This window comes from Crinia signifera, chromosome 1, assembly GCF_055691185.1.
Source record: "Crinia signifera chromosome 1, ASM5569118v1, whole genome shotgun sequence".
In the NCBI taxonomy this organism is placed as follows: domain Eukaryota; kingdom Metazoa; phylum Chordata; class Amphibia; order Anura; family Myobatrachidae; genus Crinia; species Crinia signifera.
This window is the reverse complement of record NC_139217.1, coordinates 411,319,378-411,335,966: the sequence shown is the minus strand read 5'-3', so window position 1 is coordinate 411,335,966 and position 16,589 is coordinate 411,319,378. Positions and strand designations below refer to the sequence as shown.

Here is a 16,589-nt window from a genome sequence, read left to right as displayed (position 1 = left end):
TAGTATTACACTATAAATAAGACGCATTTTATTCCCCAGCGCTTGTCTACCATACCATAATACGTTGACTTACTTATCATTCCATAATATGCATGCTCCTGAACATAAAATTACCGATACTCATTGAGCTACCATTTAACAGCAAAACTACAACTCTGCATTGCGCACACTGACAATCATGCAAACATGCCTTTACACCAACGCTTGCGCCGCACACTCACTTTGCCTTCCTTTTTACTGGGGCGCTGCACCACTTCCACGTGCGATCACCACCACGAAGACACAAGCTGAAAAATGTCCAAATGAATAAAGATATTTTGAGGAAAAAATTACATTAAAAAATATAAAATGTCCAGCACTGTCCCTGATTGCTGCCTGCACTGAACACATGCAGGAGATGTGCAAAGCTGTGTGTGAGTGGTAAGCAACCAGAATGGGCACTAGTGCAGGACTTCCTTGACAATGGTTGTATTTTGCGTACAGTGTTCATAAAATCAAATTTCCCCAAGCCCCCCCACCAAAAATAATCAGGAGAAAACCCATGCACCTAGTGAGCTGCACAGATCTACTAAGAAGCTAATTTGAGAGGACCCGGCCGGAAGGAAGGAAGAGAGGAAGAGAAACAGGATGTGTGCGTTCCAAGCCTCGATCCTGCTATGTTTCAGCTTGTCTGAGTCATATGATATAACGATGAATGGGATTGTGGGACATGTGGTTTTACAGCGGTTTCCATTCTTGTACAGCGCAGGACTGTCTGTTGGCTGAAGGACCACTGTTCCCAAGGTTCATTGCGCTACATCGCCGTTCATAACACATGACATGAGGATCAGCTGTAGACTCAGTGAATGTATGCTGTGCTGAGTCTGCGCTCTGTTGCTTAGAAATGTTGAGTGGGATGGATGCATAGAACGTGTCCTATGCTGTATGTGGATGAACTCGCTTCTGTAAAAGAAAATGTGTTGAAGATGATTGGAGAATAGTGACTGTGGGGGAGCTGGCCACATACAACTGTATCTGTAGTGGGATATGTCTCAGGTGCTGCTGTATCTTGCTGTATGGAGGTAAAGGTGCCCATACACGCTCCGATCCTGGCGTGCGTTCTGGGCTTAAATAGCATCCATCACATCGCATTGCATGCCTTATGCATGCCTTGTGCATGCAATGCTATGCGATGAAAAGCAAGTACAAAAAGTATGTGCAGCACATACTTTTTGTACTGTGCGATGAGGTGCCGCAGGAGCGCGCACCTCAAAGCACACATCGCACCGCTGCTATCGGAGCGTGTATGGGCTCCTTTAAACCTAATTAAGCAAGGATCGCTATTTTGAACGCAATCCAGTTGATTATAGAAAGACTGCGTGTGTTCGCCCGTAAATTCTGCTTATGCAACTGCTTCATTGCAATTGCAGTTTGACAGGAAGCATGCATATAAGCAGGGCCGGTGTAAGGTTTCACAGCACCCTAGGCAAAACTTCAACTTACTGGACCCCTCCCCCATACTGTCACCAATACCCACTTTCCAGCACTGACCATACATGCACACACCCTACTGTGCATATGCATTCAGCAGGACCCACTTTGCACATTGCAGGAGTTTGCCCCTTTCAGAGGCCTGTGTCCCTGCCAGTGCCAGCTGAAACGTTCTGCTGATGTGATCGCTTCCTGCAATGTAATCTTAGTAACTTACACACAACAACGGTCAATGGGCCTTATTCAGATCTGATCGCAGTACAAATTTGTTCTCAAAATTGTCAAAACCATGTGCACTGCAGGTGGGGCAGATGTAACAAATATCGAGAGAGTTAGATTTGGGTGAGTTATTCTGTTTATGTGTAGGGTAAATACTGTACTGGCTGCATTATTTTTACACTGCAATTTAGATTTCAGTTTCAACACACCCCACCCAATTTAACTCTCTCTGCACATGTTACATCTGCCCCACCTGCAGTGCACATGGTTTTGCCCATTTAAGAACAAATTTGTACTGAGATCAGATCTAAATAAGGGCCAATATTTGTTGGTAGACAACCTCCCAGTACAGTATATTTTTGGAGAGTGGGAGGGAATTGGAGTATTCAGTGGAATCCCACGCAAGCACCTTGAAAATATACAGAGAGCCATAGTGGGAACTGGACCCATGGCCTCAGTGCTAACCATTACACCATCTGTACTACTGGTTACATGCCCCTACAGTCACCACCATCATTACCATTTCATTAATTTAGAGCTGTACAAAAAAAAGTCACAATTGCAGAGGAGTGGCAAACGCAAATGATTTGCACATACTCTGTATTATACAAGTATACCTAGGGACATATGTAATAGGATCTAAGTTTTCCTGAGGTGCGAGTTGCTCTCCAATTCCAGGCATTTTTTGAAAGAGGAAAACATTTAATGTGTTGCTTTCATAGTGAAAACCAGCTACTGGCCATGACCTGGGTCTTCACTATAGAGACCACATCCTCTTGTCAGGACTGGATGCTAGCTTCAGAGTTTGGCCAACATCCTGCATGGCTACCGACTCACAACACAATACATCCCAGCCATGCTCTGTTTTGAGTTCCAAAGCTGTTGCTACACTTCCCTGTCCCTCAATGCACGCTACACCAACACATCAATTCTCCTCTGAAGCAGAAGTAAAATGAAAACTGGGTCCTTTAATAAATTTAGCACACATAGGTACAACAATGCGGATTGGTAATTGGTAAATATAATGAATATGAATAATCTGAAAACATTGAGTACTGGATCTTCGAATGAAGAAGTAACAAGGCAATGGTAACTGAAGAAAGAGTTCACTTGGATGATGCGATGTAAACCATCGATAGGATGCGAAGACAACAATAACTTAAGAATGAATGTTCATTAACATGATACGATGTGAACCATCTATAGGACATTAAAGAGAACAATAACTGGAGAATGAATGTTCATTAACATGATACGATGTGAACCATCAACAGAAGATTGAAGACAACAACAACTGGAGAATTAAGGTTTCCTAACATGATACAGGGGCGGGCTGGGCCGGGGGGCAGGGTGCCATGTGCCCCCCGGGCCGCTTAGCCAGTCACTGGCTGCGGGCCGCGCTGGATCACCATCCACCTCCTCCAGACAGCCCTCCTGCGCTGCAGGAGGGCTGCCTGGAGGAGGTGGATGGTGATCCAGCGTGGCCCGCAGCCAGTGACTGGCTAAGCGGCCCGGGGGAGCAGGAGGGCTGTCGGACCCCACCGGACCCCCCCGCCCAGCAGCAGCAGATGGAGAGACAGCAACAATGGTGAGTTGCTGGTGGGAAATTCTGTCAATGTGTGTATTTGGCACTGTGGGGGAATATCTGGCACTGTGGGGGCATATGTGTATCTGTCACTGTGGGGGCATATCTGGCAATGTGGGGGCATATGTGTCTCTGGCACTGTGGGGGCATATCTGGCACTGTGGGGGCATATGTGTATCTGGCACTGTGGGGGCATATCTGGCACTGTGGGGCATATGTGTCTCTGGCACTGTGGGAGCATATCTGGCACTGTGGGGGCATATGTGTATTTGGCACTGTGGGGTAATATCTGGCACTGTGGGGGCATATGTGTATCTGTCACTGTGGGGGCATATCTGGCACTGTGGGGGCATATGTGTCTCTGGCACTGTGGGGGCATATCTGGCACTGTGGGGGCATATGTGTATTTGGCACTGTGGCGGAATATCTGGCACTGTGGGGGCAAATCTGGCACTGTGGACATCACATGTGCGGTGTAATGGGCATCATGGTATGGGGCGTAATGGGCATTACGGTGTGGGGAGCATTGGGTAATTGCCATCACAGTATGGGGTGCAATGGGCATCAAGGTGTGCGGCATAATGTGTAAATAGCATCACAATGTGCAATCTGCAGGTACACAATACAATCAAGGTACAGGCCACGTTCCCTTATGATAGGCCACACGCCTAATTTTTCAGCGCGCCTCCGGCCATACCCCCATCTTCCACCAGGAAGGGGGGTATGGGCCAGTGCTCTGGACTTGCCCCCTAGGCTAAAAGTTGCCAGCCAGCCCCTGACATGATACCATGTGAACCATCGATAAGATGCTCGTTTTATGATGCGACATTGTCCATCGATAGGGCAACAACAATGACTGCAGATAAGTAGTAGTAGGAGCTCACTGGAATACCATAACACAGACACAAAAGGAAAGTACACCGGTCATCGGTGATGACAGTTGGTGGATGTTGGGTCACCGATGGTGGCTGTATCGATGATGACTTCCTGAGAGGTGTTTGGAAGAAGAAAGTGGTATTGGGTAGATGAGCAGTAGCAGTTGTGCAGACAATGACGGGGAGCCGATGGTGAACCAGTAGAGGATCAGATAATCACTGTAGTAATGACAGAGTGGAAACTGACTGAAATCGGCAGGAGTGGATGCTGACTAAACACAGCTGGAGTGGAAGCTGCCTGGACGCAGCAGAGTGGATGCTGCCAGGACGCAGCAGGAGTGGACGCTGACTGGACGCAGCAGGAGTGGAAGCAGACTGGAACAGCAGGCGTTAATGCAGTAGCACTGCTAGAAGTCAGGCTGTGCTGGAGCTAGAAATAGCACTTGGTCTAGAAACAGGATATCACAAGAACAAGTCCTTAGATGCTGTTAGGCTCTAGACACCATTGCACTAACAGATTCTGAGCCTGCTCCCCGCATACTTATAGGGTTGAAGTGGAAGCTGATTGGAGGCAGTAAAGTGATGTCAGCAATAGGCAGCATGGATTGGTTGTAGCACATCATGTGAGACAAGGCAAGATAGCTGCACCCATGTCAGCGCAGCGGCAGGAACTCTGGCGAGCTGCACGCACTACGGCAGCCTAGACTCGCAGTGGGACAGAGTCGCTCACAGGGCCATCTGCAGGAGATGGCACAGCGAGCACAGGAGAGACAGCAGAGACGCCACTGGGCAGGTGCAGGACAGGTGCACCAGATGACAACACGCCCCCAGAGCAGAGGTACTGTATGACAGTCTGTTAGGAGCACACTTTAACGCAAGCATGGAAAGGCACTTAGATGCTAGATAAGTGTTTCTGAGACTCTGGATCGTGACATCCTCATTGTATGCTACACACTAGTCTCACAGTGCCAGATGTATCAAGTTTCAAAACGTAATAAAATGGATAGTGATAAACAACCAGAAAATCAGCTTAATGGCCATGTTACAGGATGGTTTGAAAAATTACAGGAAGGAGCTGATTGGTTAGTGATTTATCACTCTACTTTATCACTTTTTGAAGCTCGATGCATATGGTCCTCACCTGTGCCATCATATATGTGCCTCATTAGCATAATTGTAGCAAAAGACACCAGGATGACTGCAACTGCATTTGGCTGAGAAACAGGCCCATTATAATTGTGGGGAGAAATATATTTAAAGGCTAAGGGGTAGATGTATCAAAGCTTTGAGAGACATAAAGTGGAGTAGTTGAAAACAGCAACCAGTCAGCTTCTGTTCTTTATCTAGCATGGCCTATGAACTGCTAGCAGGTAACTGGTTGCTATGGGCAACTTAACCACTTTGGGGGTATTCAATCTGTGCCAAAATTTCCAACAAGTGGAAATATTGTCACTCGCCTATTCAATGCTTCCATTTATGACAGCATTGAAGGCTGTCAGTATCGTCTTTTTTTAAAAGTGGAAACCATTTTGTCGGAAATGGCCATGGATTGTCAAATCTGTGGCCATTTTCGCTGATCCGCAGACTTTCTGACTCTCGACAGTGTGATCATTGAATTCCGATTGTCAAGCTAGCATCAGAAGCCAACAAAAACAGCCCGTGATTCCGACTGTCGGAACACAATCCTTCGATACAGCCCCCCCCCCCCCCCCCCCCCCCGCCCCACATCCTGAAGTGGACTTGAGTCATTTTTGAATGTTTTTTTGGTACTTGTTTCCTAGCAGGGCGCCTAGATTTATTACGTATGCAAACGTAGTGAAATCGCATCGCATTACGATTTTCCCGTTCCCGCTCCCTGTCATTCCAAGCCTGTCAGATCCTCTCAGAAATCACTCTGAGGTGATATTCTGTCAGGAGAAGAAGCATACCTCAGAGCTGCTGGTGATTTTTGGAGTTTATTGAGTATTTTATTGCGATAATTGAGATTGAGCGTGCCGGCTGAAGGTTAGCCTGAGAGCGGCCCACTGGTTTCCTGGTTGCCGCTTGTCCTTTGTCACCCTGGTGCGCTTTATATACTCATGGGCCCAGGAGCTGACATCTATTGAGTTTTGGCAGCAACAGCTGGACATTTTAAAAAAACGGCTGTTTTATACAATCGATGGATGCGTGAGGCGTGCACGATGGACCTCATGGCGCAGCCGCAGCGCCGTCTTGGTGGTCCAGGCCACATCGTGGAGGTTGACAAGAGCTTGTTTGTCAGGAGGAAAAGTAATGTTGGCCGTATGTTTCCACAGCAGTGGGTTTTTTGGGGAATTTGCATAGAAACGGGACAGTGCTTCCTCACCATGGTGCCAAGATGAGATGCAAGCACATTGATGGCGGCTATTGTGGAGAATGTCGAGCCAGGCACCACAATTTACAGTGACTGCTGGAGGGCGTACAGCACTGAACAGCTAGAACTTGCTGGGTATCAGCACGCCCAAGTGAATCATAGATTTAACTTTATAGATCCATCCACAGGGGTGCATACCCAAAATGTGGAACGAATGTGGGGCGCGTGCAAATGGCGCAATAAGCGCCACAGAGGTACAGCACGCCACATGCTCAATTCATATCTCCAGGAGTTTATTTGGAGAAAGACATTGGGTGGGGATAACCCATTTGAGAGAATGCTGGGAGCACTTACCCTTATTCCTAAGGATGATTAAGTGATTGTTGAATAATGATGTTTTTACTGTGATTCTTTGTTATTAATTCATGTTTTCCAGTTTTTATTGATTAATTGTTATTATCTTTATCGTTCTGCTTTTTCATATATTTAAGTAAATTTACAGTTCTTAGTTAACACATGTCGTCATTACTATGTCAGCTGTATGGTTTTGCTGGTGTGAATGTGTTCCTAAAACACCAGACTAACCATGCCACCCGACCTGCACTATCCACGCCAAGTGTGGCGAGGGGCGGCGGAATGCATCCTCTGACCTTTTTATACCCCCACTATCCACGTCGGCGTGGAGTTGTTTTTATATAGTGTGGTGAGCGCAGCGAGCCACCGAGCCTGAAGCGTGGCGAGCGCTTTGAGCCCCGCGAGGGGACGCGGATTACTTTACATGTATTCCGCGTGCGCTCCCCATGCTTCAGGCTCGGTGGTTCGCTGCGCTCGCTACACTATATAAAATCAACTCCACACTGACGTGGATAGTGGGGGTATGAAAAGGTCGGAGGACACGTTCCGCTGCACTCGCCACGCTTCGGAGTGGCGTTGGTACTGGGGGTGATGCTAAACAATGGCATAGGTGCTTACAATTGTAAGCACCCATCACATGTAATACTGCTTTAATTGTTTTATTGAAAGGTTTTCAAAGTTGTTCATATATCAACATATACAATCCTATATATGGGGTGGGGTGGGGGTAGGGGTAAACAGAAAAAAAGAAAGGGAAAGTTAGGGGATTAGGAAAGAAAGGGCGGGTACACAGTCAGGTTATATTCGGGTTCACTCAAATTACCATACAATTTTTCATTTCCATCTTACATATTATTTTCAGAATCGGGAAATTGGCACCAATTAGGGGTTTAATCGCATACTGGTATTCATTTGTCTTTTTACCCATACTGTTTAAAAAGCCCAAATGTAAATGGTAAGGGGAGATTATGGTATTTTAACCAGGGGGACCATATGTTTTTGAAGGCAAGCTCGTTATCTTCTACAAAACTAGCCATGTATTCCATGTGGTATACATCCCATATTCCTGCCCTTATTGCTGTGATCGATGGAATGGTCTGTGTTTTCCAATGTGATGCTATCTTGATTTTAACCGCGCTGAGCATATACCATATAAGTTTTTGTGTTGCTTTCTGTGCCCTGGAACTTTTTGAGGCAGGAGGAAATATTCTGGCCTAAATGGGATATTCACCCCTGTAATCTGTAATATTAATCTATATATTTCTTTCCATATTCCTACTATTTTTGGACATTCAAAAAAGATATGAAGCAAAGTGCCTCTTTGTCCACAGGCCCTCCAACATTGGTCAGATGTGTTAGGGTATATACGAGCTATCTTCTCCGGGGTCATGTACCATCTGGTATATCATTTAAATGCATTTTCTCTATATCGGATTGAGAGAGAAATCGACACCAGATTTTGTTTTATCTGGTCCCATATCTCCACTTCTAGTTGTTTTTCGAGGTCTTTTTCCCACGCCAGTTCGTGGGAGGTACGGATAGGGTTGCCGGAATTAAGTATAAGTTGGTAAATTATGGATATAAGGCCCTTAGAGGGAGCCCTTTTATAGCAAAGACCCTCCAATGGGGTTTTCCTTTCCGATCTTTGAACTGGGTAACATACCTTATGGAAGCTACGAAGTTGGAGAAACTGATAGAAACCTTGCGTAGGGATATTGTATCTTATTTGCATATCTTTAAACGTAGGGAATATATGCATTGTAGATATATCATTTATAAATAGTAAATTAATTTCAGTCCACTGTTTAAAAAATTGTCCATCTTTTCCGGCTGGAAAGTCCGGATTGTCTCGTATTGGAAATAAAGCCGGTGGAGATGATAGCAACCCGTAGCGTTTGGTTATTCTATCCCATATTGCGAGTGTGAATGCGATTACTGGTGAGTCCTGTATGTTCCTAGAACGTAATTTACGTGGAATCCATAACAGTGTGGAGGCGGAGTACATCTGTAGGAACTCTGATTCCAGTTGGACCCATCTACGTGTGTCTCTATCTGAGTGCCAGAGAACTGCTTGTGAGATGTGTACTGCATAATAATATAATTTTAAATTTGGAACCCCCAAACCTCCTTCCTTGACTCCCCGATATAATGTTTTCAAGCGTACTCTAGGTTTTTTTCCTGCCTATAGGAAACGTGTGCATATTTTGTGCAAATTCTGAAAGGATGCCGCCGGAATCCTTATTGGTAGGGCTTGAAAGAGATATAATAGACGTGGGAGTACATTCATCTTTAATACATTTGCTCGGCCTGTCCATGATATGAACTGCTCTGTCCACCTGGCAGTATCTTGGGATATATCATTTATCATTCTTGGATAGTTAGCATCATATAGTTGATCATATTGTCTAGTTAAGTATATCCCTAAGTATTTCACACTAGACTTTTTCCATTCGAATTGAAACTTGGAAGCTATCTTTTTTTTCCAATCCAGGGGAAGATGCATATCTAGGACTTCAGTTTTTAATGTGTTAATCTTAAAGTTAGAGATCACACTAAATTCTTGTATTGTTTGAAATAGATTAGGTAGTGATGTCAAGGGGTTTGAGAGTGTAAGCAGAATATCATCTGCATACAGGCCCTTATTCTAATCGGAACGGTACGGCCCGCGTGCGGCCGTACCGCCGATGTTTTAACACTGCACATGCGCAGAGGTGAATCTGCGCATGTGCAGCCCCCTTCGCCGCAGACGGATTTCGTCCGCCGCAAAGGGGGCGGATAGGGGCGTGAGAGGCATCATGCCCTCATTTCCCTATGTGTACGCCCCGCGTTTCATGGGCGTTCCCATGCAAACGCGGGGCGTATGCATGGTAATGAGGGCATGACGCCACTCATGGGGGCGGAAAGCTGACGTCGCCGGATGTCAGCTTTCAGCCCCCATACAAGCTACCACACGGACGATTGTCCGTGTGGTCTTAGCTTGCGGGAGCTGCCGCGGCGTGCGGACCTGCCTTCGATGGTCGACGACCATCGAATGCAGGGGGCAGCTCCCACCATGGTGGAGGCGTAGCCTCCACCATTTTAATGCGGATCGCCAGCCGTCCGTGTACGGACGGCCGTGGCGATCCGTAGGGTGGGCGGGGAATGGTTTGTGCGGCCGGAGCCCCGTGTGCGGCTCTGACCGCACCAACCAGAATAAGGGCCACAGTGAGGCCTTATATTCTTGCGTTCCTATATTAATTCCCTTAATCTCTGCGGAGATCCGAATTTTGGCTGCCAGAGGTTCTATCATCAGGGCAAATATTAGGGGGGATAAGGGGCACCCCTGTCTTGTTCCATTTCTTATCGCAAATGGAGTAGATTTAAATCCATTTACTGATACCATGGCTCTCGGCTCTGTATATAAAGCTTGGATAGCCGTAAGAAAGCGTCCTGCGATCCCAAAATGCGCAAGTGTTTGATTCATTTATGCCCATGAGATTCGATCGAATGCTTTCTCAGCGTCCAAGCTCATTATTAAAGAAGGTATTTTGAGCTTATCTATAAAATTGTTAATATTAATAGCTCTCCTTATGTTGTCTGAAGCTTATCTATGTGGTATGAACCCCACCTGGTCCGGGTGGACCAGGGGGGTTATAACCTTTGCTAGACGATTTGCTAATATTTTAGCGAACAGTTTTAAATCTGAATTTAACAATGAGATTGGGCGATAACTACTACACATTGTAGGATCTCGACCCTCTTTGGGCAAAACTATGATCTCTGCACTAGTTGAGGCTAAGTCAAATTTTTGTCCTTGAAGTATATCATTAAAAAGAGTTTTTAATTTTGGGATCAAAATCTCTCCAAATTTCTTATAATATACAGCCGGTAGCCCATCTGGGCCGGGTGCAGATGAGTTCTTCATAGATTTAATTGTATTTTCAATCTCTTCACTTGAGATCTCTGTATCTAAATATTGACATTGTGATTCAGAGAGTTTCGGGAGAGCACATGCCTCAAGAAATGTATCTGTAAATGCTTGCAAAGTCTCTTCCTCTATTAAGCTCTGAATGTTATATAATGATTGATAGTACTCCCTGAAGGCCTGGGCAATCTTTTGCGGATCATATACTATATTATTTTGGGAATCTTTTAATGATAAAATACGGTCCCTCCTCTTACGTTCCCTTAACCGATGTGCCAGTAGCGCGTCGGCTTTATCTCCTTTTGCGTAAAATTTATATTTTAACCACCTCATAGTTTTCGCTGCTTTTGCTGATTGAATCTGATATAATTGACTCTTTAATACTAACAGTCTACTATAGATCGATCGTTTGGAGTTCTGTTGGTGTTCTATTGTTAAGGCTTCTATCTGTTTCTCCAGGTCCAGGCAAATTTTCTGATCTTTCAGTTTTTGTGTTTTAGCTAATGATATGAAGTGTCCCCTAATCGTAGCCTTATGTGCCTCCCAAACTATTGATGTGGTGACATCTTCTGTCATATTCAAGTCAAAGTATTATTTCAGTGTTTTTTCCACTTGTATTACATATTCCTTTTTTAAAAGGAGTGAGGTGTTTAATCTCCACCTGAAAGTCGATGCAAAAGTTTGCGAGACCGGAATCGAGATAGAAATGGCTAGATGATCCGACCAAACTACGGGGGTAACCCAAGCTTTACTTAGTCCTGTTACAGTATTGGAATCAACTAAGAACAGATCGAGTCTAGAGTGCACTCTATGAGGGATAGAATAATGTGTGTATGTTCGTTCCGCTGGATACAGTACCCTCCAGGCATCAAATAAGCCATGTGAGGTCATTATATCCCTCAATCTCCTCGATTCTCTGACTGTAGTATGGCCTGGTGGTTTAGCTGCTGATCTGTCCCAATTTATGTCTGGCACCGCGTTGAAGTCTCCTCCAATAACTATTCTACCTTTAGCAATTTTATTAAGTTGATTAAAAAACTCTTTATGACATACCCCTTGTTCCATATTTGGTACATATATTGAGGCTAGGCCTAACTTTATTACCAGAATATTAAATCGTCCCTTTGAGTCAGCATAAGCTTGCTCTACTTGGAACGCTAGTGAGTTGTGTATCATTATTGCTGTTCCCTTTTTTTTTTGTTTCCAGTTGAATAATGTACATATGGAAATGCCCGTGAGGTTAATGCAGGATGAGTATTTTTAAAGTGTGTCTCTTGTAATAATAATATTTTATTTTCTGTTTCTTAAAAAATTGTATAGCCATAGTGCGTTTTTGGGGAGAATTCAAACCATTTACATTTAAAGACATTATTTCCAGTGTCATAATATATGTCTATGAAGGGAAATGCTTACATTACGTGTGAATCCCTGAACTTGCCTGTTCTGTGTAGGTAAAGGAAGGGAGGAAGGTTGAAACTTAAAATTAAAAAGACATATTAGGTAAGATATCCCAAGAGGCATCTTGAGCAAAATTGTAAATGGCCGTTAGTTGGTAAAGAGAAAAAAAAACGGCTACCCGTTTCTATCACGGGTGCTATCCAATCCGGGGAGCACCCACGTGTAACGGGGAGGGAGGGAAAGGGGGGGGGTTAAAACAAAAAAAATATATAGGGTATTTCCCTACTGGGGTGAGGGTTGTCACCTTTTACTTAACACTCTGAATTTACATCAGGACAATATACTGTATCTATATATTTATATAGCACAAAAAAATCATAAAGAAGAGAAGAGAAAAAAAAACATAAAATTAAAATTAATAAAAAAAATAAAAAAAAAAACTCTGAAAGGGAAAAGGAAGGGAGGGGAGGCTATATTTATCTCTCCCAACCCTCCGTTCCCCTTTATATTTATTTAGTTTTCATATCCCAGAATCCATCCTGTTCTATTCTAAGTCCGTTTGCCCGAACGAAGATCAAATCAGATTCTAATCAGATAAAATGTTGCCAATGTCCCTGCATGTTAATCAGTATTTAAACTTTTTTCCTGTCCTTAACTATCCCACATACAGCAGAATTTGTGAGTTCCCATTGTGATATAGCTAATTTACATATTCCCCAAGATTCTCTCTCCTAATTATTCTGTTGGTTCTAAACTCTCAGATATTGCCTTGGGCTCCATCCCCCAGTTGAGCACCCTACTCCTCCTTACTAAACCTGCCCCATATCTATGGGGGTCATCTTGAGGGGTGGTCCCTTTAGTAGATCTAAACTTCTAACCTTCATTATTACATCCAAAGTTCTCCACCTTACTTCTGAGGTATTTTATCACTATATTCCAGGCCTTCAGTCCTATGATAATGAGAGAGAAAATATGTGCAAAAAAAACAAAAAACCCGTGATTTGTGATAACATCATGCAAAATCGTGTGAGGGGTGAAAAAATAAAAAGAAGCAAAAAAAAAAAAAAAATGTATAAATAAATAAATTAAAAAAAATTAAGTATAGTGCTAAAGGACATTTTTGATCTATGCTTATTTATGCGTTATTTCTATAATTCTTTCTATGTCTACATCGTGATAGTGCTAATTTCTGCTGATGGGGGAAGTGGAATAAATTAAATAAACTTATTTTTTATATTTTTTGGTTCACTTTGGCTAATAATAATTATCCTTAGCATTTTATAGTACAACTGATAGCTTTAACATTTGTTCTGGGGTACTACATCCTTTTCTCTTTTCTTCTGCTACTCCTTCCTTAATATGTTCAATTGTCCCTTTGTGCTTCTGGCCCAACCTTGGACCATTCTGGCCGTGGAGCTGTTTTATCCTTCATCTTTTCTGATGGCCCTGGAGGGGAAAGCTCAACTGTGGTTATATCAAGTCCCAACCATTTTAAGGTGTCATGCCCCTCTTCAGGGTTTCTCACTGTCTGTTTCTTCCCATTATGTGTAAACTGAAGCGAGAATGGGAAGCCCCATTTATAGGGGATCTTCTGGTTGCGTAAGCTCCTGGTGATCTCTCCCATTTCCCTTCTTTTCCTTAATGTCAAGGGCGCTAAATCTTGAAAAATCAATAGAGTTGAGTCTCTGTATATGATTAAAGTGGATTTCCTGCTTGCCTCCAATATCTTTGGTTTCATATGCGAATAATGCATTTTCAATATAACATCTCTTGGAGGTTGATCTTGAGGTATTTTCGCTCTTAAAGCTCTATGTGCTCTATCCAACAGAAATTGATCCTCTGGGCACTCTGGAAGTAATTGATGGAACAGGCCGGTTAAATAGATAACTAACGCTTGGGTATCAATTAGTTCAGGAATGTTTCGTATTCGTAAGTTATCTCTTCTTGATCTATTTTCAAGATCTTCTATATGGTCTCGCATGCCTTCCATTTCTGTTCTTAAATCTGTCATCTCTTGAGACATTACTTCGTTGTAGTTACAGATATCGTCAGTTTTGTGTTCTAAGGTGTCTATGCGGGATCCCAGAGATGAAATTTCTGTTTCCAATTCTTGTATCGCTGCGCGGAGCTCCACTTTAAATGATGCTGTTATTCTCTCGATTAATGATTCATATGGATCTACATCAGTTACATTAGACAATATACTTCTAGACGGTGATTGAGTCTGGTTTAAGGCTGTTACTGGCGATTGTGGTTGCTGAATCGATTGTTTACCTCTCTTTACAAAAAAGGCTGATGATTGCTCTTGTGATTGGTTTTTGCGGTTTCTGCTAGACATTTTTTTTTTTTCCTTTTTCTTTCTTTTCCTCCTCTTTTCTCTTCCACCCTTTTCCTTTCTTCTCCTCCTTTCCCTTTTTTTCTTTTTTCCTTTTGACCTTTCCCTTTAAAACCTATAATCTTCCCAAAAGGTTTCGGATCTCCAGCAAGCCATCACATGTAATACTATGCACACATCACATCTCATCCCATCACATCTCATAGTAAGCACCCATCACATCTCATCGCATGGGTGCTTGCACAATGAAATATCGCATTGCATTTGGTTAACTGCGATCGCATGCAATATTTTATTGTATAAGCACTCCTGTGCAATTCATATGGACATCGCATCGCACAGCACTATACACCCTGCACGATGCGAATTTACAACGGAGAATAGCCCAGTATGATAAATGTGTACTGGGCGCCCTGCTAGGAAACAAGTACCATTTTTTTATAGACATTGCCGCAGTTCATGGTCATTTACATCAATGAAAATATAATTCATTTTCACAACACATGCAAGAATGAGTCGAGCCCAGTATTACAGACAGACATTAGAAGTACGTCCCCCAAATCTACATAACGTCACAGGTGTAAGATACACTCTATGTAGGATAAAAAGTAGAATTTTCTGCACTCTAGTAGATACAGAGGAAAGTTTAGGAGACTCCAATGCCGCATCTGAATCATCTTCAACAATAGGGCCCAGGTCTGTTTCCCAAGAAACTTGGAGATTAGGCAACCTATCAGAACTGTAAAAGGTCAACAAAAAGTAATAGGAGCAGGAGAGAGACTTGATGGTTGATGGATTGCGAAAATGACGTGGCAGCCAACACAAGTGGTGTATTTAGGAACTGGGAATAGAAGGCGTACCTTAATTGTAAATATCAATAGAAGTACGCCAAGTGCAAAGCCTATGCAATTTTGAGCTGTTCAAACCAGTGAAGAATTGAGTTCTCATATAACTGTCCAATAGTAGAAATACATACAGGGTGCCATGCCAAGCTAGGTTGCAACGGTGCTAAGGTTATACTTTTAGAAGGGTGGTGGACACTAATTTTTTGATCTAAAACTGTTGCACACATCAGGGGGATCCATACAGCTATGAATATGGACACAAGTTGCAACAAAAAATGCCAACTTGGCTTCCAGGAGCTGTCACTTATAAAGATCTAGCTGGTCACCTCTTCTTTTTCCTTGTTATGACTCTTATGTTTGACTTGTGGTTGATACAACTTTAATGCATTTCGATAAACATTAATTTTTAATAAACAATATTCTGTAATACGAGTGCCGCAGTAAAAATAGTCTTCTTTTCTTCTGTTTTTCTATGTACATTATACTTAGGACTCATGGGAACAACACCAACTGACAATCTTAACTTAAATTTTGCAGTGTAAATGATTTCTGCTTTAAAAAAACTGGAGATTTCTTACAAAATCTCTCACTTTTTGAATCTCTCATCCTATTAAATTTCACCCATATTTTGAGATTTTTTAACCCTTTGATGTTGGTCTAATGCTATCAGTATAATATGCCTTGGGGTTGAGGCCCTTATTCAGATCTGACCACAGTACAATTTGTTCTCAAAATGGGCAAAACCACGTGCACTGCAGGTGGGGCAGATGTAACATGTGCAGAGAGAGTTACATTTGGGTGGGAAGTGTTGAAACTGAATTCTAAATTGCAGTGTAAAAATAATGCAGCCAGTATTTACCCTGCACAGAAACAAAATAACTCACACAAATCTAACTCTCTCTGCACATGTTACATCTGCCCCACCTGCAGTGCACATGGTTTTGACCATTTTGAGAACAAATGTATACTGCGATCAGATCTGAATAAGGGCCTGAGTGTGTGCAGTACACTATCTATCATACCACCTGTTACCCCAGAACTCATCCCAGGTTTATTTTTGTTAAGTTGATTATGATCTACTTATGGATGACTCGTGAGATACCAGTAGATCACGATCTAACTGTTCTAGGCTTTGGGAACTGTGAAGTTTTTAACTGTTGTGTTATCCCAAAAAGTGGATCAGTGAAACAATCATTTCAGTCATCTATTCTGGTTCATCCAGATGCTGTTGCTTTTTTTTTTTTTTGCTTTTGCAGTTGGCAAGGTGCTCTC

The 16,589-nt window shown here is 43.1% G+C and overlaps 1 protein-coding gene across 3 annotated transcripts in view; it reads right to left on the bottom strand.

Annotated features, from left to right (window-relative positions):
* Positions 1 to 16,589, bottom strand: part of ARB2A (ARB2 cotranscriptional regulator A) — a 546,123-nt gene that overhangs the window by 431,268 nt on the left and 98,266 nt on the right. The window contains exons 1-2 of one of the 3 annotated variants that reach the window (XM_083151790.1): positions 548 to 611; positions 222 to 287 (exon numbers count right to left, since the gene is read on the bottom strand). The exons of 1 other annotated variant lie outside the window; for it this stretch is intronic. The gene's annotated coding sequence lies outside the window, so the exon portion shown is untranslated. Of the gene's footprint in view, positions 1 to 221; positions 636 to 16,589 lie in introns of those variants that run through there. One more of the 3 variants, XM_083151789.1, reaches the window with a different exon arrangement.